We start from the raw sequence: 23,792 nt of genomic DNA on the forward strand, positions 1-23,792 counted from the left end.
ACTGACAATGACATTGAAGTGTGTGCGTCCCGGTGTGGCTGCCTGAGCCTGAGCCTATGTGAAGCGGTAACGCTATGAGACGGGAACATAGGACACAGCTGGGTGGTCGCGTACAGCCAGCCAATAGCGACGGTCGGGGGCGCGGTTCGGATTACCAAGTGCGTGATTTGTGTGATTGTGTCCGGTGTCCCTATATGGATTGTGTGAGTCATGTTAACCCTGCTCTGTAAGCCCCGTTCACATTGAGCCGATCCCGGGGCCGAGGATCCCCGATCAGATTTCGGGAGGACCCCCCGGGAAAATCGTTTGGTCGGCCCCGGAATCGGTCTTGGGCTTGAACAGTACCCCGACACGATCGGATTATGTTAATTAGCTTTTTTATGACCTCGGGACTCGTCGGGAGCACTCACGATAATATCAAAAAAGTTTGATATTCTCGGGTCATCGGGTAGGAATCCTTTACAATTATTGTCGTCTGAATGAGCTCACGGGATTGCTTCAGATGATATGAAGCCAGCTCCTCCCTTTTTTTAGGCTGCGCAGAGTGTAGGCTATTCTGTCACCTCACAATAGAACAGCCTACACTTTTATTATTATAGCCTACTTACTTTTTACTTTAGCTTACTTTCTCCCTAAAATGAGTTCCAGGGGGTCCCCAGCTAAATGATATTGAGGAACCTAGGCCTGTCCCTATTCTATATGCTTGGATGAGGTGGTGGGACAGTAAAAAAAAAAGCGAGAGGTTAAACTTTTTTTTTTCTGCGACTGCACGCCCACAACGGCGAGGTTTGGACATTCATAATTGCTATTAGCTGATTAAGCTCATGTCTGTTTAATATCTGGCTGGTTGCCGTTAAAATGCTGGTTGATGCATTTTAGGAGTGGACTCGGGCGTTCTTTTCTCTCTCTTTTTTTTTTTGCTGCGCAGATTTGGCTAGGGCAGTGTATGCTGTTCTATCACCTCACAAAAAGCCTTTTCCTTTTTGGACAGTTGGTTGAAAGCTTGGATGAGGCGAGAGACAGCCGCTGGCCGCCGCGTCCACGTCCATGGACGCGACCGTGGACGCGTCCATGGACGCGGCCGCGAAAAAAACGTCCGTGGACGCGAGGCCGCGTCCACGGACGCAAACGGCCGGCCGTCCCGGCCGTGGACGCGACCGTGGACGCGGCCGTGGACGCAGACGGCCGGGGACGCGGCCGTGGACGAGGCCGCGGCCGTGGACGCAAACGGCCGGCCGTGGACGCAAACGGCCGGCCGTGGACGGGTCCATGGACGAGGCCGCGAAAAAAAGGCAGCGAAAAAGAAAAAAAAAGGTGTCTATTGTATGTATTTTTTGATGGAGAATTCAAATATGACCTTCTTTTTTGCATAGGACAACTCTAACCTGCATCAATTGGTATTTTATAATTGCCAATTGTACCCTATCCATCTAAAAAACAAATTGGATGTCTATTGTATGTATTTTTTGATGGAGAATTCAAATATTACCTTCTTTTTGGGATAGGACAACTCTAACCTGCATCAATTGGTATTTTATAATTGCCAATTGTACCCTATCCATCTCAAAAACAAATTGGATGTCTATTGTATGTATTTTTTGATGGGGAATTCAAATGTTACCTTCTTTTTTAGATATGACAACTCTGACCTGCATCAATTGGTGCATCAACCTACTTACTATCTATCTATCTATCTATCTATCTATCTATCTATCTATCTATCTATCTATCTATCTATCTATCTATCCATCCATCTATCCATCTATCTATCCATCTATTTATTTATACTTCACCTTTAGTCCAGAAGAGAGTTCAGCCTCAGGAACTTGCACACATGGAACTGTGTCATGACTGTGTCATGGAGCTAAAACAGAGCCATGTTAAATACTCACAATGACTCTGATGGACCAATCAGGGTGGTGGTGGGGGGAGGGATCAACAATAGACAGAAACTGGATAATGCTTTGTTAACTGTCCCACCTAAGTCCCTGCTAGTCTGAACAAACATCACCTTCCCTCTCATAACACTACTACTACTACATTTATATAAAGCTGCTCTTGCATTTGAATTCAAGTCTGACACAAGTTAAGGTTAACTTAGGTAGTATTTCATTTTGCTGGCTTTTAGGGTCTGTGTGAGTGTGTAGGCTCACAAATTATTATAATTGTCATTAAGTGACTCTGAGATCTATCTATCCATCCATCCATCCATCCATCCATCCATCCATCCATCCATTTATTTATACTTACTGTTTACATTTTCTATAAATATTTATTTCTATATAAAACTCAGTTGTGTGGAGTTATTGTGTGCCTTTTCTTGTTTTCTTGTTGCTAAAGAGTCCATTTGTTCACTAGACATTAAGTCAAGGTTACTATTTTGAGTTGAAGCTAAGTGTTTTATTGCTTTGTGGTTTAACATGATTTAAAAGGCAAATTCATTGTTATGGTTACTTTAGAAGACTGCTTTTGCATTCATGAGTTAAGAGAGCCAAGCTAATTTAAAGAGTTAGGTTAAAGGAACACAAAACATGACCTAACTCACAGCTGCCATTGGACAGACAGTTACAACATACTCTTATCTTTCACAGAACAGACAATTATCATTTATCATCTAGGCTAGAATGATAACATAAAGTCCTGACTACTCCTTGTTATTGTGGTCCTAAATACTACAATGATTAGTTTGGATGCATTGCTTCTATCATGTCCAATTAAAAATAAATACATTACATACATACAGAAATCTGCCTTCTCCTGTATTGTATTAGTGACATTCATTATAAATAGTAAAATAACAGGACAGAGCAAAAAAGGCCTCTGTTGTGTCTTTATCTGATCACATGAAATCAGACACTCACACTGCACAGCAATACTTTATTACAGGCTCAAGGCCCACAGGGTAAGAAGACCATACATTACAAAGATAATAATTAAAAAAACAACAACAGAGTACATTCTCCAAGCCCCACCGGAGCTAAAGAGGCACTCATGCCAGTGGCCTCTAACGGTAGACGTGTACCTGACAGAGTTTTCCCCACATTGGTTACAGATATAAGGTTTCTCTCCGGTGTGAATTTGTTGGTGTATTTTGATATGTTCCAGTCTAGGAAAGCTCTTTCCACACTGGTCACAGCAATAAGGTTTTTTTCCAGTGTGATTTTTCTGGTGTGCTTTGAGATGATGCATATCACTGAACCTTTTCTCACACTGGACACAGCAGTATATGGCTTCTCACCAGTGTGGATTTTCAGGTGTCTTTTCAGAGCCGTCTTCAGAGTGAACCTTTTCCCACATTGGTGACAGCAGTAAGGTCTCTCTCAAGTGTGAATCTTCTTGTGTTGTACGAGGCTAGATTTTACAGTGAAACGTTTGCCACAGTGTTCACAGCAGTAAGGCTTTTCTTCGGTGTGAAATCTCTGGTGTACTTTCAGAGCAGCCGTTAAACTGAACTTTTCCCCACATTGGACACAGCCGTACGGTTTCTCTCCTGTGTGAATTCGTTCATGTATTTTGAGATAAGACAATCGAGTAAAGCTTTTCCCACACTGGTCACAGCAATAGGGCTTCTCTCTAGTGTGAATTCTCAGGTGTTCTCTTAAAATCCCCTTTTGAACAAATCTTTTCCCACACTGGTCACAACAATCTCTCCAGTATGTGAACGCTTATGATCTTTTAATTGTCCAGACGAGCAAAATACTTCCCACATTGTTCACAGCTGAATGGCTTCACTCCGGTATGAATTCTCTGGTCTACTTTGAGATAATAAATTGAGCTGAAGGCTTTTTCCACATTGGTCACAACAGCACTGTCTTGGTTTAACTGAGGACAGCACAGGACAGGGAGAGAAAACACACACCTGATAAGAGCCAGATTCACACATTGATCAGCATTTAAGTAACATCATCATTATTATTGTTGTTGAGTCTGAAAAGAACAATACAATGTGATAGATCTTTACACATCTGACCCATAACATTATTAGCAATTCACATGGTTACTATAATAGGTGAGTCTTCTAGCTTTTTAAAAAAATAATATTTCATTAATTCTTTCTCTTACTAAGTGGAACATCCCACTTCTTAATTGTATATTATTTGGAAAGGGTTGAGTAGCAAAATGTTTGCCATAAATTCAATGCTGAGTTGCATTTGTTTTTCTACATTTCCCCTTCAATGTATTATTACAATGTATTTACTATTTCTTACTTAGGTCTACTTAACTTTGTATTTTTACATTATTATATTGATCAACATTAACACATAGTGTGCGTTAGGTTAGGTTAGTTGCAGAGTGTCCACAACTGTCCAGAATACACTGTACATCATTTCAAGACTCCAGACTTCAAGTGAAGATGAAATCTCTAGACGGCACCAGCGGCAATTCTGATGAACAGGTGGAACCCAAAGACCATCAAGATCTCTGTAAGTCACAGACTGAGTAAGTCTCCAGATGAACTCACACACATCAAAGTGTTTAAACATTACTTTTATCATTCATGACATAATATCATGTTACTGTTACCTACATGCCTTTATATGGGGAGAACCAAGCAACAACTTTGACCCAGTGATGATTTTGCTTTTAATAGAAAGGAATCCCGTACATTGTTGTATGTTAAATTACTTTCTGATCTGTTTGTGTTCATTATAACAGCCACAGGAAAGATACATTGTTTCAGATTGTTCCAGAGACTGATGACAGACCCTGGATGTAGCTCTGTCAGGTACACGTCTACCATTAGTGGACACTGGCATGAGTGGCATGAGTGCCTATTTAGCTCCGGTGGGGCTCGGTGAATGTACTCTCTGTTGTTGTTTTTTTAAATTATTATCTTTGTAATGTATTGTCTTCTTACCCTGTGGGCCTTGAGCCTGTAATAAAGTTTATATATTGCTGTGCAGTGTGAGTGTCTGATTGCATGTGATCAGATAAAGACACAACAGAGGCCTTTTTTGCTCTGTCCTGTTATTTTACTATTTATAATGAATGTCACTAATACAATACAGGAGAAGGCAGATTTCTGTATGTATGTAATGTATTTCTTTTTAATTGGACATGATAGAAGCAATGCATCCAAACTAATCATTGTAGTATTTAGGACCACAATAACAAGGAGTAGTCAGGACTTTATGTTATCATTCTAGCCTAGATGTGATTGTACATTTGTGCACATTTGTGTTACATTTTTGTCTCATAAATTATTATACTTGAACCTTGAACCAAACTAACCTGACATGATTTAACATAGGTAATCCACTAAGCCTACTAGGTTTTATACTGTGTGATGTGGTGGACATTTCTGTAGATTACGAGTTGATTGGGCAATATCCATGTCTAGGCCACATATATTGTTATGTTAATATGCTTTAACTACTTAGAAACTGGCACCCATTGGTCATTATCAATTGAATAGGCTGATATAATGCTCTATTTCCCCTAGAGCAGCTACATAGTCTCAAATAGATAAAATAAATGATAATTGTCTGTTCTGTGAAAGATAAGAGTATGTTGTAACTGTCTGTCCAATGGCAGCTGTGAGTTAGGTCATGTTTTGTGTTCCTTTAACCTAACTCTTTGAATTAGCTTGGCTCTCTTAACTCATGAATGCAAAAGCAGTCTTCTAAAGTAACCATAACAATGAATTTGCCTTTTAAATCATGTTAAACCACAAAGCAATAAAACACTTAGCTTCAACTCAAAATAGTAACCTTGACTTAATGTCTAGTGAACAAATGGACTCTTTAGCAACAAGAAAGGGCACACAATAACTCCACACAACTGAGTTTTATATAGAAATAAATATTTATAGAAAATGTAAACAGTAAGTATAAATAAATAGATGGATGGATGGATGGATGGATGGATGGATAGATCTCAGAGTCACTTAATGACAATTATAATAATTTGTGAGCCTACACACTCACACAGACCCTAAAAGCCAGCGAAATGAAATACTACCTAAGTTAACCTTAACTTGTGTCAGACTTGAATTCAAATGCAAGAGCAGCTTTATATAAATGTAGTAGTAGTAGTGTTATGAGAGGGAAGGTGATGTTTGTTCAGACTAGCAGGGACTTAGGTGGGACAGTTAACAAAGCATTATCCAGTTTCTGTCTATTGTTGATCCCTCCCCCCACCACCACCCTGATTGGTCCATCAGAGTCATTGTGAGTATTTAACATAGCTCTGTTTTAGCTCCATGACACAGTCATGACACAGTTCCATGTGTGCAAGTTCCTGAGGCTGAACTCTCTTCTGGACTAAAGGTGAAGTATAGATAGATAGATAGATAGATAGATAGATAGATAGATAGATAGTCAGTCACTTATAGACAATTATAATAATTTGTGAGCCTACACACTCACACACAGACCCTAAAAGCCAGCAAAATGAAATACTACCTAAGTTAACCTTAACTTGTGTCAGACTTGAATTCAAATGCAAGAACAGCTTTATATAAATGTAGATAGATAGATAGATAGACAGATAGATAGATAGTAAGTAGGTTGATGCACCAATTGATTTAGGTTAGAGTTGTCATATCTAAAAAAGAAGGTAACATTTGAATTCCCCATCAAAAAATACATACAATAGACATCCAATTTGTTTTTGAGATGGATAGGGTACAATTGGCAATTATAAAATACCAATTGATGCAGGTTAGAGTTGTCCTATCCCAAAAAGAAATTAATATTTGAATTCTCCATCAAAAAATACATACAATAGACATCCAATTTGTTTTTTAGATGGATAGGGTACAATTGGCAATTATAAAATACCAATTGATGCAGGTTAGAGTTGTCCTATGCAAAAAAGAAGGTCATATTTGAAATCTCCATCAAAAAATACATACAATAGACACCTTTTTTTTTCTTTTTCGCTGCCTTTTTTTCGCGGCCTCGTCCATGGACCCGTCCACGGCCGGCCGTTTGCGTCCACGGCCGGCCGTTTGCGTCCACGGCCGCGGCCTCGTCCACGGCCGCGTCCACGGCCGCGTCCCCGGCCGTCTGCGTCCACGGCCGCGTCCACGGTCGCGTCCACGGCCGGGACGGCCGGCCGTTTGCGTCCGTGGACGCGGCCTCGCGTCCACGGACGTTTTTTTCGCGGCCGCGTCCATGGACGCGTCCACGGCCGCGTCCATGGACGTGGACGCGGCGGCCAACGGCTCTTGCTGGATGAGGCAATGGATTTTATTAAATCAATGATATTGGAGATGCGACACTCTCAGCCGTGTCTTGCTGGATGCGCATCACATCTCGCGTCTCGCTTGCCAAAAAAATAACTGAATATATAATTATAATAGCCTATCTATAAAGTGAGCAGCGGCCAGTGTGCGCACAGTACCTAGAAGACTAGCCTACCAACCTACCTTTGTTTTTATAATGTTTTGTCATGATGGCGCAGTTATCACTTGTGTGCAAAGGACGATGATACACGAAAGAAGAATGTAACACCAACTTCTACCAATTAATCCATTGCTGTGACAGACAGGCTGAGACAGCCAACGTGCTTCCATGTAGACTACATAATCCACTGGGTCCAGCTTGGTTCAGATCAATCATATCAACATAACAGTAATAACACCAACCAAAGTCTAAAACACGGTGCCGTCAGCAGCTGTGTTGTGTGAGTGACAAGCCTGATTTGCGCTTCGCCGTATCAGCGACCACCACCTGGAACTGATGCGCTAATTATTGATCTGACCAGGGGTGAGATGCCATGGGCTCGCGTGTGCTATAGTTTCGCGCAATGATGTAATGATTAATTTGAGCAAGATATAACATTTTAAAAGGCTTTTATAGGCCTAGCCTAGGTCTACTCTTAATACTTTTTTCACGATGTAGCGCACTACATGTTCAAGTTCAAACTCTTTCATGCTCACAAGACTTCACACAACATGTCGCTTTGATGTCATGCAGGATGTAATGGGCAATTTCCTATATTGATCAGATACACATACACACCTGAAAGCATTCACGCTGATGAACAGTTAATTTGAGCAGTGATGGAAAAAGTACTCCAATTCTTTACTTAAGTAAAAGTATCAATAGGCCTACTGCATTATTAGCTACAAATATCTCACAGACAGAGAGAGAGAGGGAGAGAGAGAGAGACTCTTTATTATAGACTATAGCGAATATATTTGTTTAATTTCGCCGTTTTAATATTTAATTAGTAGCACTGCCACTGAAGAAAGCACCATGCGTGCCTTAATTGTTAAGAGGCTGCGCAAAAAAAGAAAAGGAAAAAAAGCAGCTGATCAGCGCTCGACGGCACTGTCATTTGATGCACATTTCCAGTAGGCTACTTTATGTCACCCATCCCCGCAGATAATGTGATACACGCTCCATATAAATGACGTTCCAACCTGCATCTTCGAGGTGGCTTTTGATGGCGTTTCACCTCGCTAAAAAACCTCCATGATTTTCACCTTCAACAGATTGGCAGCACTGCGGGACTCATTGCATATGCGAACAGAAGGTAATAAAATGGATTTGGGAGCATAGCCTAATTACAATGGATGTCTCATAAAAAACAATATATGGGTGGGTGACGTGACGTAACGTTTTCGCTGTCCTCGGTGTCAAACATGTATAAATAAAAAATATATTTGTCAAAAACCTTCTGAATATTGTGCAGGACATTAAGCTTTATGTGAACTTACTCAAGATTAAAACATTTCATTCCTCATTTCTTCAGAATCTTCAACCAAACATGGCAAAACTCATATGGTGTGACTGTCCTGACCTTGTTTCTCAAAGTGGGAACTTGAATAAAACTAAGAAAAAGAATTGCTAAAAATCATTTGAAAATGAATTTAGGCTAAAAAAAATGTCTATTTTGAGCCTATATCTTTTCAAAGTCAAAGCATAATGTTTTCAGTCATTTCTGATCAAAAACATTTTGTCCCCCAACCCAAAATCATTTGGTGTGACACTAGTTTGGAAAAATTAAACAGGCAATTATTTGGACACCTATTGGCTAGAGAGGTCCTTCTTCTGTAAGGCTATTCAGCACTCCCAGCACAACTGCAAGACAGGTGTCTGAGGTGAGTTATGATTTTAACATTTTCATGAAATGCCATCTTGTTGAAACGTTGACAAACTCACCATTCTGGATGTCTTTTGGTGTGACACCTTTTCTTTAAAAAAAGCTTAAGTTATTTGAAGTTTTGGTCATATTTCCATGTAGATCTAGGCTGCTTTGTACATAGTAGCCTCAAGGTAAACCTAAATGGAGAAAACAGTAATATGGTGTGACACTTAATCATATGGTGTGACATGTCTGCTTGTCACACCATATGACTTGACTGTCACACCATATGATTTATACTGTATTTAACTACAGATATAACAACAAATAACAAAGTTCCATGTTTCTTTTGTACATTTAAACATTTGTTTTAAACATTTTTACATAAAATGTAATTTAGCTTCATTCAGTGATACTTCAAATTCATCAGACAGAGCAGAAACCCCTTCACAGAAACCTTAACATATTGTTTCAATCTAAACAATATTTTCTCTTTGTCTTAAACTATACATTGCATTTTCTTTTGTCAGCTGGAAAATGACAAGTGCTGAGAGAACGAGAAAGTACAGGGAGAAACTAAACAATGACCCAGCAAGGAGAGAGGAGCCAAAGGGGCGAGACTGCATTTTCTACGAAGAGCAGGAGGTTGTCTGTGGCATAGCAGAACCGCAACAAGGCAGCCGGTTTGCTACCCTCACCAAATACGACTGGCTGATGTACAATACAGTCTAAATGTATAATCTAATCTGATCTAATACTTTTGTACTTTCACTCACTGGACTGGACAGTGGACAGTGTTAAGGTAGGACCCGAGACAAAACTAGCGAAAATAGCTGATCTACAAGCTCTCAACACGTTGTGCTGCGAGAGCTTGTAGATCAGCTATTTTCGGAGTTGCGCAACCCAGCACTCTTTAGCTAGTGGAGATGTGGTGTAATGTCATGATTCCTAATTACATTTGTTCAACACAAAATGCTGTGTTCAAGTTCAGGAGACTTCGGAAAAAAGCAATTTACCTGAATGCTGAGTTCTGTTTCCACTAATTGGTGTTAATAAAATGTTGCCTTCAATGCCTTGGCTCCAAGTGTGGCTATGCGCCTTATTGTCCCTTTAGGATCCTTCTGCCGTGGGCCGGCAGAAGACTTAGGTGTGCGTAGCATTCCTGTGCACATCCTCATCATCCATCTACTACTACAATTCTTTCTTATCCCATGTTAAAGCCCTACAATAATATCCTGTTCAGAAATATTAAGGCCATGTTATCCTGGGTAATTGTTTAATCAATCAGTAGTTCAGTTCAGTACTCACTAATAGGTAGGTTAAAACACAGTTTGCTTTGACACATGAAGATATGATCATACGGTGTGACACTAAATCATTTGGTGTGACATTCCAAATAGTGAGAAATCATACCTTTATTAATGATTAAACCAAAAAAATGTTTATGGATTACATAGAGAATATTATCAGGAAGAGTCACAAATATTTGTGTAATTTTAGAGAAAGTTTTGACAGAATACATTTAAAATATGTTGTAAGATCATGAACATGGGCCTCACACAGAGTGTCGATTATGAAAAAAATATACAGATATAATTAATTTTCAAAAAACTATAGTGGATCACTGGTTAGTTATGATAAAGGACTTTGATAAAGTGAGTAACTTAAGAAAGATGTACTCCATTTTCATTTTATGAACAATTATTTTCATGTCACACCATTTGACGATTTTAGGCACAAGTACAACAAACTGCTGAATAAAGTCTGATTCCAATAAAATATCTAAAAACAAAATGTATTTCCATAAGGTTGAGAGTGAGTAGAACAAAAGTAAATAACTTTTATGCCTGCAATTTAAAGTTTTTTTAAAAACACATTTTTTGGGGCGTCACGTCACTGACCCATATATTTTATAGTTGAAGGGCAAATACACTTATACACAGTAGTATGGTCAGCAATGTGCGAACGTTAGATAGCGAATATATTTGTTTAATTTCGTCATTTTAATATTATAAAATCACAACCCATTTCCTTAGAATATATGTATGTAAACATGGTTTCATCTTAAAGGAACCCTTTCTGTACATCTTGTACCCCTGTGGGTCCCGATCCACAGGTTGAGAACCATCTAGTCGTGTCTCTCATGGCACCACCCCCCCCGAGATCGTGGGTGGCTAGAATCGCGAGACGTCGGTCTCATTTGTAATGGTCTGAGATATTTCACTGGGCACAGCGGGATATACCGGGCCCGAATTCAAGACTGTCGTTTGAAATGAACACCGATAAACCCCCGGGCACGAGATCTGATCGGATCCAACATCGCGTTTCGTCTGTGAGGCTCTTAAAGGAGCAAACCATGATACAACTTTGTGATAATAGCTGTAGTATAGCGCTGTGTATTGTCGAAATGTAATGGGTTGAAGTGGCTATAATGTAATATTGTAATAACAATATAATAACAATACAGAGTAACTAGTAACTAAAACTAAAGTTTTCAAGTAAATGTAGTGGAGTGTACAATATTTGGATCCGAGATGTAGTGGAGTAGAAGTAAAAGTACGACAAGTATTTACAATGTAGACTACTTATGTAAATCTACTTAGTTGCTTTACACCACTGCCTTGGTTGCTAACGTTAATGTCATTGTCTGCAGCTCCAGCACAGCCTCAACCATGGACCCTTGATAGTCATAAGTATAGGCTACAGCATTCCACTAAATGGTAAATGGTGCATTTATACAGCACCTTTATCCAAGGTGCTTTACATAGATTGCGCATTACATTCACCCATTCACACACTGATGGCAGAGGAAACCATTCAAGGCACCAACCTGCTCACCGGGAGCAACTAGGGGTTCAGAGTCTTGCTCAAGGACTCTCCAACACCAACTCTGGGGGAGCCCAGGATTGAACTGGGAACCCTCCATGTTCTAATGATGGTTTCTCTACCCCTGAGCCACTGCAGTAGGCTACAGAGAATAATTAGTATCTGAGTAGATTCTCATATGAATTGTGGGCACTCTGCGATTCTGGACGAGCGGTTGGTCTGCCGTTCTGTGCGAGCATTCATAGGTAAGTAGGTGAGTAGGTGAATATTCCTAACCCCAGGGCGATGGTTCTGTCCCCAGGGGCGAGATTACTGGGCGAGATGGTTTTATGGTGAGTTTACCGGTTAACAACGCACGTCAGTTAAACCTTTCAGATTGCAATGAGTGTGAGTCTGAGGCAAGTAGCAGCAAAGAATGCACAACAGACTGGAGGGAGCTGTTGAAGTCCTTCCCTTTTAGGCGCCGTCCAAACAGTTGCGACACACACACACACACACACACACACACACACACACACACACACACACACACACACACACACACACACACACACACACACACACACACACACACACACACACACACACACACAGGGTTAGGGTTAGAGTTAGGGGGTTAGGTTTAGGGATAGAGGTTAGGTTAAGGCCACAGGACTTACATAAAAATGAATGGAAGTCTATGTAATGTCCTCGTGTGTGTGTGTGTGTGTGTGTGTGTGTGTGTGTGTGTGTGTGTGCGTGTGTGTGTGTGTGTGTGTGTGTGTGTGTGTGTGTGTGTGTGTGTGTGTGTGTGTGTGTTTGTGCGTGCGTGCATGTTCACACGTGTGTGTGTGTGTGTGTGTGTGTGTGTGTGTGTGTGTGTGTGTGTGTGTGTGTGTGTGTGTGTGTGTGTGTGTGTGTGTGTGTGTTTGTGCGTGCGTGAATGTTCACGCGTGCTGTGTGTGTGTGTGCGTGCGTGTGCGTGTGTCCAAGGCAGTCTCAGGCCCAGGGGCCATTGGACTCAGGATCTGGCCCTGTGATAGTGGCATCAATTCACTATATGAGCTCAAAGTGATACAACTTTTTCATTCAACCGCTTGACTCATTTGACTCCACAAATTGTGTGCATCTGTGCATATATGTGTAAATTAAGCTGATATATTATTATCATATTACAGTAATGTGATATTGACATGTTGTGTATTCTATGTAGCCTACATTCTATTTCAACATTGCAGATGACACACCATTTGTATAAATGGGCTGAACTGGGTGTCCGGCAGCGATATGAGGATTTTGTATACATTTACTTGTTTTGAGATATTAACGCCAACAATGAAAAAAGCTCACAAGTTCAAGTCTTCTACTCACCGAACGTGTTAAATGTCACAAACATGTTGATACAATGTTTTACTCTTGACATCTTTGTGAGAGACTGAACAAACAACTATAACACACCTCCACACATCCAACCTATTAACATGACCACTTGTCCAGCGTCTCCAACCCTCTCCACTGCCACCTGCCTCCATGTCTCCACTCTTCACTCGTCTGCCAATCACAGCGCATCCTGCTTGGGAATGGGCTTACTGTGTCCAAAAAGACATATTTGGCCGCTTGTATGCATGCCCCCACCCACTGAAATCAAAATAATTAAAATCACTAAAACAATAGAAAGCAGTAATGAAAAGGCAATCAATTTGGTGGCTGAACCAGTCCAGATAACACACACATCATCAATATAACGTTTCCATAATTGGATATGTCGTAAAAAGTGATTGTAATAAGGATTTTGCATAATTGGAGGCCATTTTATGCTCCCCGTGGCAGTGCCACCCTTTCTGTAGATTATTTTTTGTGAGGACCAGTTCAGTAAGGTGTTGCAAACATGCCGTCCTCTGCTCTGTTCTCTAATTGAGAAAATATTTGATAGCTTAAAAGCCACCTTGATGTGGAACGTTTGTGTACAAACTCTCCACATCGAAGGTGACCAGGATAAAATCCCTGTCAACTGCTTCTAGAGCTTGTACAACTTGGATAAAATCCCTGAAGAGGGGAGTGATAATACATCTTAAAAAGTCCTGAAGTCTCCCAGGAGGGACAGTAATATAGAATGAATGTGTTCTTTAAGTGGGGTTGCGTGCATTAGCGCAAGATGACAATAAAGGAAATCATTAAATGGAAAACATTCAATTAATTTCTGAAAAGCCTACTAAGCCTTAAAACCTGGCGAAAACAGTTGCGTGCATTAGCACAAAATTGGATGAGGATAAAGGAAATCATTAAATGGAAAACATTAAATTAACTTCTGAAAATGCTTCTAATCTAAGCCTACACTAACCTACTATAAAACTAGTAGAACCGCGATCTTGCCACACATGACTAATTATGGTTGTAAACAATAACACAGACAATATAAATCCTTATAGTCTAGTAGTGGGAAGAAGGGGTTATCAATCATCATGGCCCCAAATAACTTTTAAATATCTTACAATTGGCGACGAGTCTCTTACAAAATTGGCAAGAGTGCCTCTCATTACATAAAGCTATATAACCTCTCCATCATCGGCAATAGTCAGTGGTGCGTGTTCCCCACACTCCCGTGCCCCCACCGTTGCGCTCAAGTTCACCGGGAAAACCGTGGTCACCTCAGGTAGAATGTCTCCTTCAATTTGTAACATGACAAATTAAATATGACAAATCCTCACCTGCATAAGCTAAGCATGTGGATACAAACACACAAAGTTCAACAGATAATGGTAGAAGTTAAAATTATCGTTGTTGAGGTTATCATTTCACAGATTGAACATATAGTAATAATAAGTCATTATTGTGTGTGCTAAATTAAACAAAACAGATTTACAACATAAAACATAATCCATTTAGTAACAACAGGATACATTGCAGTGCAAAGTTTCAAACTTGAATATAACAAGTTGCAAACCATTCACTATTTATCCACTAGAAAGTACAGTACATGAGTCATGACTCATAAGTCCCTTGGGACTGAGGCAAGACCTCACACTTCCTCTTGCCATGTGCAGACAGTGCGTAGATCAAAAGCTTGAACAAGCAGGCAGTATCTCACACAGAACCATTATCAAACTCGACTTGCTGTGTGTGTGCCTGGGAGAGAGACACGCTCATGAACAAAAGACACAGCTTGTTAATTTGCAAAACACTTGTCTCTGAAAGCACAGATCATATTGTTTCATGTTTGACCTCTACACGCACACACACACACACGCACACGCACACACACGCACACGCACACGCGCACACGCACACGCACACGCACACGCACACGCACACACACACACACACACACACACACAATTAGAAATGTGTAAATTGCAAGTGCATGACCAGGGTAATGTGGGATGAACCATAACCAACAAATTACAGCAACCGGAAGCCAATGATCATAGTTCAAGGGGAGAGAACACAACATACATCAGCACCAACTTCCCTTGGCAGAGTTCATAGCTGTAACCACAGTCGGCCCAGCAACTCCCACACGCTCTTAACCCTGTGACTTAAGAGCTAGTCCACACCAAGACGAATCACATACGAATTCCACTTCCCCGGGTGGCCCTCTATGCCTCCACACGGCCCTGTGTAGAAAAAATTCTCTGCCCACATGAAAACGGCAAACGCTATAAATCCCTGTATGTGCGTCACCGAAGCGGGTGGCCGCGTCCCCCTGCTCTCATTGCAGCGCATCTCATTGTATAGCTATGCATCGTCCAAGTTTCACAATCTTCACACTTTAACATGCTCAATTGCTATTTAAACATTCAGTTAATATACATTTGCAAACTATTTCTAGAGCAGCGGCCGGGGGGTTAAGGTTCATTTTGGTCGCCTCCTGTGTCAATTCTCCCTGCCCACACAATAAAAAAACATAGGCTACAGTATACTAACATCGTGTCCTGTGTATCTCCTCCATGCGTTATTAGACTCAATAAATAAATGGACATTTCTCAAGTGAAAATCACGGCATAGGCGCACTGGTGGCGCAATCAAGAAAAGTGGATGTGATGCTTCTTTGTGAGCTTGTATGCAGTGCTGGTCGGCTATTTCAAACAGCCTAATAAGTATAAAATAGGTCTCCATTATTATGCTTGAAATCATTTGAGAAAATAAACTCATTACTAATACAGCAAATTAATAAATAGACTCACAGAACCCGTAAGGTATGCTGGTTGGATTGGCCAGAAATATCTATAAATCCACAAATAGGACCTACAGTATCATCCTTCCTTAACACTTTGCAAGCCACAGGGAGCCCCTTAATATTAAAACCGGAATATACCGGACATCTGAGCAAGGAGTCTCAGCCGCGCCGTCTTTTACCGTACAGGGTCATTAAAAACGAAATAAATGATTTTTATCCCAAAATCGGCGATCGTCTAACCTTCCCTAGTCACCACTCGTCCATCGATAGCGCATGGCTCGTCTGACATGAAGCAGAAGTGACGTCAGGTCCATTCCTTGCAGAGGCTTCCCAGCAGCCGTTCATTTTCTGTTTATACGTTAGTGCTAGTACAGCAGGAGTGCTGGGGGCTATGCGAGCGAAAATGCTCATATCTACTCTTGAGTCATCCGTGGATTAGTTGAGCTGACATTTACGTGAACGGATCGCGCACACGAAATGCACGCGGATAAGATGCGTCGGCCGAAACCCCCACTCTAAGCCAATGCAGATTGAAGAATTTCACTGGGAACTGTGGTGAGTATACAACGGGGATCGCGGTATGGTAATGGGGGATGAAGACCACGTGATATAGCGCTGGATGTCTGGTAAAATGAATGCGGTTCAGATCATAATATAATAATAGAAATTTCACGGCTAATCTACAACAAGCCATTCTATTTCGGCAAGCAAAGTGTTAATGTCCTTCTCCGTTTGCTCCTAATATAGGCTATAGGCCTATGCCTATAAATAAAAACACCTGGAGACCTTGCGCTGTTTTAATAGTGGAAATAATTTTAAAAACCGCAAATGGCCTATAATGCAGTGAAATGAATTCTCTGCCTCCCGGACGCTTTATTATGCTTATATCGTTTGACAGAGATAGAGAATAAAATCATGACTCATACAGCAAATTAACAGACTTCTCACGCCGTCATATCACCAGCCGCCACAAAGTGGAAAACTGCGTCAACTCAAGTGTCACTGAGACATCCACTTCGGCCGCGATGTGAGCAATTAAAGGGCTTAAAATACTGTATCTGATTCTGAAGTAATGATTAGATGAGTCGTTGTGTGTGCGTGAGAGCGTCTGGTGTGAGGAACGCTGCGTGCACGTTCCTGCGCACATCATTCTCTACATTAAGATCGACAGGCGACAGGAGGATCTACAACATTAACTCAACACGTCCAAAATGCCCATTGCTTACTAGCAGGCAGTTTAAATGAGGAGGGACTTTTGGATGGATGCGTGTGCAACAGATATTCAAGCAAAAGACGTGTTACTTGCAGCTTAATGTAAACATTTATCCATAATTTCTCATCCTAGTAAAGCCTGATAAAAGTATCAAACTCCCTGTAAAATGCAACAGAATACAGGAAATAACATCTACTCTTAAATGTTTCTGGGGGAGGACCCCCAGACCCCCCACCAAAATGATCCACAGTATAGGCTATTAACTACGTTTCTGCCTCAAAATTACATATTCATTATTGAGGGTTATTTGGAGAATTAAATAACACCCACCCAGTGCAACATACTGTACGTGGTTGGTGTAATAGTGACTCCAAGGGTCGATAAAATTTGAATAATAACAAAAATTATTGTAATATTTGTTGAACTTATATAGGCCCTATATCATTTTTTATATCTTTTTTTGCTGCACCAAATCCCCCCCCCCCCCCCCTCGCAAAAAAAGAAAAATCTCACTATTAGGTTTTCCTGAAAGTTGTCAGCCCCGTTAAAACCACACTCACTTATCCTGAAAGTGTCTTTTAACTTGTAAAGCTCTCTGTTACATACAAATGCACTTATAAGATAACAGCCTTTTTAAAGAATATTACTAATCATTTGAGGGACAGTAGATGGATCTACCTGCCATATGTGTGGTTTTAAAAGGCTCACCTTCCATTACATCTCTTCTAGCACTGACTAGTTGAAAGTCTTTTTTTCAAATGTCTAAAATCCATAAACAGGTCATGTTTGTTTACTTTGACATGATCACCAATTAAACCAAATTCTGTTAAAGGGGTATTTCACTTTAACCCATTAAAACACATTAAGTATAGGCCTATGTGTAATTTTTTGGCTATAGATATAGCAACAATTCTTAGGGTTTAGAACAGTGGTTCTCCATAACAGCACATAATCAAGCTCACAGCGCTTGTGTCTGCTATATTTGGAATCGTTGGAATCTGTCGTTTTGTTATTTCCATAAAAAAATAAAGGGAAGAAAAAGAAGGGGGCACAAGGGGGTAGAGAGGTCAATCAAAGAAAACAAACTAATTATCTTCCATATATAGATAAGATAATAAAGGTGTGTGAGCATAGCAGCAGTCTGTAGTCTGTACAGTACATGATATAGCCTTGACTATGGATGTAAACTGTAGAGAAAACACAAAAGACAAAAGTCAGTGTGTTTTACATGGGAGGCAAACAGGCATGGAGATGGAGAAGACCTGACCACACTCCAAGGAACCTGTTTCTGAATCTTTTAATGTTAGCATTTAAAACAACAACAAACAACAAAACAAACATCATCAAATTGTTGTTGATACATTAACTGCAAGATAATAGGCCAATGTGAAAAGGGTGGCATTTCTTCCTAGCCTCCTCACTTTGTATCGGAGGGCAAGTTTTTTTTTGCCCAGACGGATTGGTCTGGTTCCAGGCAAATTTCTTCCTGCCTGGTGCGAATCTGCATGCAAAGTTCCATAATCAGACAGTGCGTTCATGATTTGAGGCATTTTGTTCCAAATGAGTCACTCCTGCAAACCTCAGGCTCTTGGTGGCGCAAAAATAGACCAATGTGAAAAGGGTGCCATTTCTTCTTCAACCTAGTGGGAATGAGTTTGCAAGGTTTCACACCGGAAATAATTTATTTCCTGTGTGCAACCTTGCAAAATAAATAATGTGTCACACAGTGGCGGACAGACGGATAAAAATAGTCTCGGCCACGCCTTGGGCCTGGCGGAGACTGGCTGCCTGCAACAGAGAGAGCAGAGCACGTGTTCCAAACTTTTCATAATAACTTCATGTTGCGCTGCATGGGGACTTTCCTGGTCCATTCTGATGATTCAAACACATTTTTATAACTATATTTAATACTGCAATATCAACATTACTTTATCAATATGTGTAACACCAGAATGTTCCCATGGGGATCAATAAAGGTCTATCTATCCATCTGTCTGTCATCACACCTGGTGTGAAGTGAGTAAAGTGACTACTATTCATGAGTTAATGTCATTAAGCGTCCTGCTGGCCAATCACAGCGTATCCTGCAAAGCTTGGCTTACAACAAACTTTGAGCCACGCACTAGTGCCATATCTAGGTCCTGCTCTTTGTAAACTTGCCAAGCCATGACCCAGACATAATGAGACATACTTTCTTTGCTTTTTAGAAATGCAAATAAAAAAGAAGTTCTCCTTTTGCATTTTCACTCGTGTTCCTTGATATCATCACATAATGATAGGGGAAGATGGAGAAGTTCCTTTTTAAGCAGTCTCTTACTACTCTCTTCAGTCTGTGGCAAGATACTATTATTGTGTAATAGTGTAATTGTGTTATAGGCCAATACGTTTAATAGTCAGATAGTGAAATAAATGTAATAGTGTAATATGGCAATCAGTGTAATAGGACAATAAGTGTAATATTGTAATAGTAATAGTGTAATAGGCCAACAAGTGTAATAGGACAATAAGTGTAATAGGACAATAAGTATAGTGTAATAGGCCAACAAGTGTTATCATGTAATAGTGTAGTAAGTGTAATAGGGCAATAACGTGCACCCTGACGGTCGCTTCTCCCCCTTAGGGCGTCTTACTGGTGTAAATACTGTATGATTACTGAGTTAAGATCTCTCTCTCTCGTCTACACGCGGACAAGCTGTGACGTTTCTCACACAAAACTTTCAATAATAGTAGTCTAATACACTTTTTGATGATCACATTCTGATTTATTACACTTCTAGTGGTGTAATTTATTTATTACACTCTAAGTGTTAGTAGTGTAATTTATTTATTCTACATAATGTAAAATGTATTTACATAATTATGTAGTTAGTAGAACTATCAGTAGTAAGGGTTTAAATATAAGTCAGCTAGAACAACAAACAAGTTGTTGGCTCTGTTCCCAGACATTCCAAAAGGGAAGATGATGAAGTGCTGCCCCGACACTCTGGAAAATCATGACTAACAAGGTATAGCCCTTGGTGCTTGGTGATGTGAAGGATGCTGTTGAGCCACTTGACTTTCATCCACCCTAAACGACACTGTTCATTTTTTAGAATGATGTCATATTACAGTAAGTAAATATGACAATCTTTCCCCCGAAGACACAGTATGTCAGAGAGGAATGTCTGTTTACATTGGAAAAGAAGGAAAATAACGTGCGACGGAACTCACCCGGCGGAGCTCACTCTATAAATAATGAAGATAACATACTGGTCTCAGGCGAGCCCACAATTATTTGGGTATTAGATAGATGCCATATGTGCTGCTTTCACAAACAGTACAACAGTACAAACTAACAGGCTTCCATTACATCTCTTCTAGCACTGATACTTACATTACGTTGCTGACTAGTACTGTAGTTGAAAGTCTTTGTTTCAACTGTCTAAAATCCATAAACAGGTCAATGTTTGTTTACTTTGACATGATCATGCATCATCACATGATGACTAAAGAAATAAATAATGTGTCACAGTGACGGACAGACGGACAAAAATAGTCTCTAGCTGCAACAGAGAGAGCAGAGCACGTGTTCCAAACTTTTCATAATAACTCCATGTTGCGCTGCATGGGGACTTTCCTGGTCCATTCTGATGATTCAAACACATTTTTATAACTATATTTAATACTGCAATATCAACATTACTTTATCAATATGTGTAACACCAGAATGTTCCCATGCGGATCAATAAAGGTCTATCTATCCATCTGTCTGTCATCACACCTGGTGTGAAGTGAGTATGTGACTACTATTCATGAGTTAATGTCATTAAGCGTCCTGCTGGCCAATCACAGTGTATCCTGCAAAGCTTGGCTTACAACAAACTTTGAGCCACGCATTAGTGCCATATCTAGGTCAGATGTAGGCCACACTTCTTTTTGGGGGGCCTGACATATTTTGGAAACCCGACCGCAACATCTCTCTGTTCAGCATCATTGGTTAAAGCGACACTTTTTAATGAATAAAATGCCAATTGTCCAATCTGTATGGTAGAGAATGTTAACACAATATGGCTGTATTTGGTATTCCGTTCATGTCAATAACAGAGGCCCCCAAAAAAGCAACTGTCGCATCACACCCATCACACCATAATGGCACCATGTGATACTGTAAATGCACCACATTTGGACAAAAATAGCTTTCAGTATAATAATGGAAGTAAACCACTTGTAGACACGGAAGGGACTAGCCAAAACTGACATTGCACTGATTGTGATGAGCTGACTGTTTTATTCTCACATCAACACTAAACTAGATCTTCCTGTTGGCAGGGTAGGTCTTTCTCTCTACAGTTATCAGTAGATAAAAGAACACTAAACTAGATCTGAAAGTGGTCTTTAGCTGTACTGATTAATTCTTCACACTGATTGGTGTAAAGGGTACGTGGCCTGTCACAGACATGCACATATCTGAACCAGGGGCCATCAATATGTCCAGGTATCCACGGACATTTGTGCCCGTGGCAAGACTTGGCCTTTTCCATGGCATTTTTTGTTTGTTTCTTGCATAACATTATAACGTTCTTATTCTGCTCATAACACTGTATGGCACATTAGGAGTCCACTAGGACAGTGTTTCTCAAAGGTTTTATTTTCAAGGACTAATGTAATGGTCATGTAAATGCAATGTTATATGAGATACATAAAGGTTTCCTGTGCAAATAAGCCGAAAAGCTTACAAGGATCTCCTTTTAGTTGACCTTGAACCAGTTAACTGTACAGTCATGAAACTGTACCTTTTCCTATGCAAACTACTAATAAAGTCTTCAATCAATCAATCAATCAATGGTCATTTAGGGCTATGTCTGCTATGTGTTTGTGTATTCATAACATTTTCTGTCGGTGACAAAAATAGAATTTTGACCAAGATTTCCACCACAAGCCAGCATGGCGATGACCCCTCTTCTGAAGAGACTGATATAGAACCACAATACTTTGAGAAAAGGTTTCTCGCATGCATGTGTGTGTGCGTGCGTGTGTGTGTGTGTGTGTGTGTGTGTGGTTGGTGTGTAACGACAGGTCCAATGGCTGTCAATCGGGCCAATCAATAAAAGGTTGTGGGAATCTGCCTGTTTAAGTGTACTAAATCAAACAAAACCAATTTACAACATGAAACGTAAAGCATGATCCATTTAGTAACAACGGGATAGGCCTACATTGCAGTTTCCAACTTGAATATAACAGTCTGCCACCGTTCACAAAATGCATGGGATTGGGATACCATAAATGAGTCATAGCTTAAGATCTCTCTACTCTCTCTCTCTGACTCTCTCTCTCTCTCTCTCTCTCTCTCTCTCTCTCTCTCTCTCTCTCTCTCTCTCTCTTCGTTGTTACACCTGCCTTGTAATTAAACCCCTGATGAGCCAACTAGTTCTACTACCTATGTAATGGTCTTGTGTAAATTATCTACACGCTGAAATGGGTATGAAAATACCACCACGGTCTGAGAGAGAGAGAGAGAGAGAGAGAGAGAGAGAGAGAGAGGAGGGAGAGGGAGGGAGGGAGGGGAGGGGAGTCGTGTTAAATCAACTTGCTGTGTTGTGTCGGGAGAGACACACGTCGATGAACACAGACACACACACACAGCTCGTTCATTTGCAAAACACCTCTGAAAACACAGATCATGTTGTTTACTGTCTCTCACACACACGCACGCACGCACGCACGCGCACACACGCACACACACACACACACACACACACACACACACACACACACACACACACACACACAGTCACAGTCACTGCTTTCAGTCTGCCAGTCATTTAATCCCTCTGGTTTAATTCCTCTGGATGTCTGATCACCAAAACTGAACTATAGTAGCCATGATTCAATTAGAAATGTGTAAATTGCAAGTGCAAGACGAGAGTAATTGTATGGGCGGCATAGCTCAGGGGTAGAGAAACCGTTATTAGAGCACGAAGGGTTCCCGAAGGGTTCCCAGTTCGAATCCGGGCTCCCCCTGAGTTAATGTCGAAGAGTTCTTGAGCAAGACTCTAAACCCCTAATTGCTCCTGGTAATTAGGTTGCTGCCTTGCATGGTTTCCTCCGCCACGGGTGTATGAATGTGTGTGAATGGGTGAATGTAATGCACAATCTATGTAAAGCGCTTATATAAATGCACCATTTACCATATGTACCTGTCAAACTACGTCAAAGATGTCCACAATCACAACACCAGGGCAGCTCCACTAATCACGTTCAAACCAGATTTGGCTCAAACAAAGTTCTCCTGCTATGCCACAAAAATGTGGAATGCATTCCACATTTTTTTTACCAACGGCCTTAAAGGAGTGTAGAACTCTCCTTTAAAACTGCTCTGAAATAACACTTACAGGTGGTTGTAACACGAAACTGGCCCTGTAAAAGGTCAAAGCCAAAGCCTAAGCCTTTTTTGCGGATCTGCACTGATCTCAGAAATAGCCCCCATGTAATCCTCAAAACTGAAATCAGTCCCCAGGACTGAGAACTTTAACCCCTAGCTGTGTCTGTCATTTATGTCTCAATTATGAATTGAGTACAAAG

At 40.6% G+C, this 23,792-nt stretch overlaps 1 protein-coding gene and 1 long non-coding RNA gene across 2 annotated transcripts in view; both read right to left on the reverse strand.

The window, feature by feature from the left end:
- The window catches only part of LOC308281586 (uncharacterized protein), a gene marked incomplete at its 3' end in the record, with an annotated part of 534,349 nt that overhangs the window by 17,073 nt on the left and 493,484 nt on the right, over positions 1-23,792 (reverse strand). The window lies entirely within an intron of this gene.
- Positions 1-23,792, reverse strand: part of LOC308281342 — a 44,310-nt gene that overhangs the window by 906 nt on the left and 19,612 nt on the right. The window lies entirely within an intron of this gene.

This window comes from Nannobrachium achirus (genome assembly GCF_963921795.1).
Source record: "Nannobrachium achirus genome assembly, chromosome: 3".
Lineage (NCBI taxonomy): Eukaryota > Metazoa > Chordata > Actinopteri > Myctophiformes > Myctophidae > Nannobrachium > Nannobrachium achirus.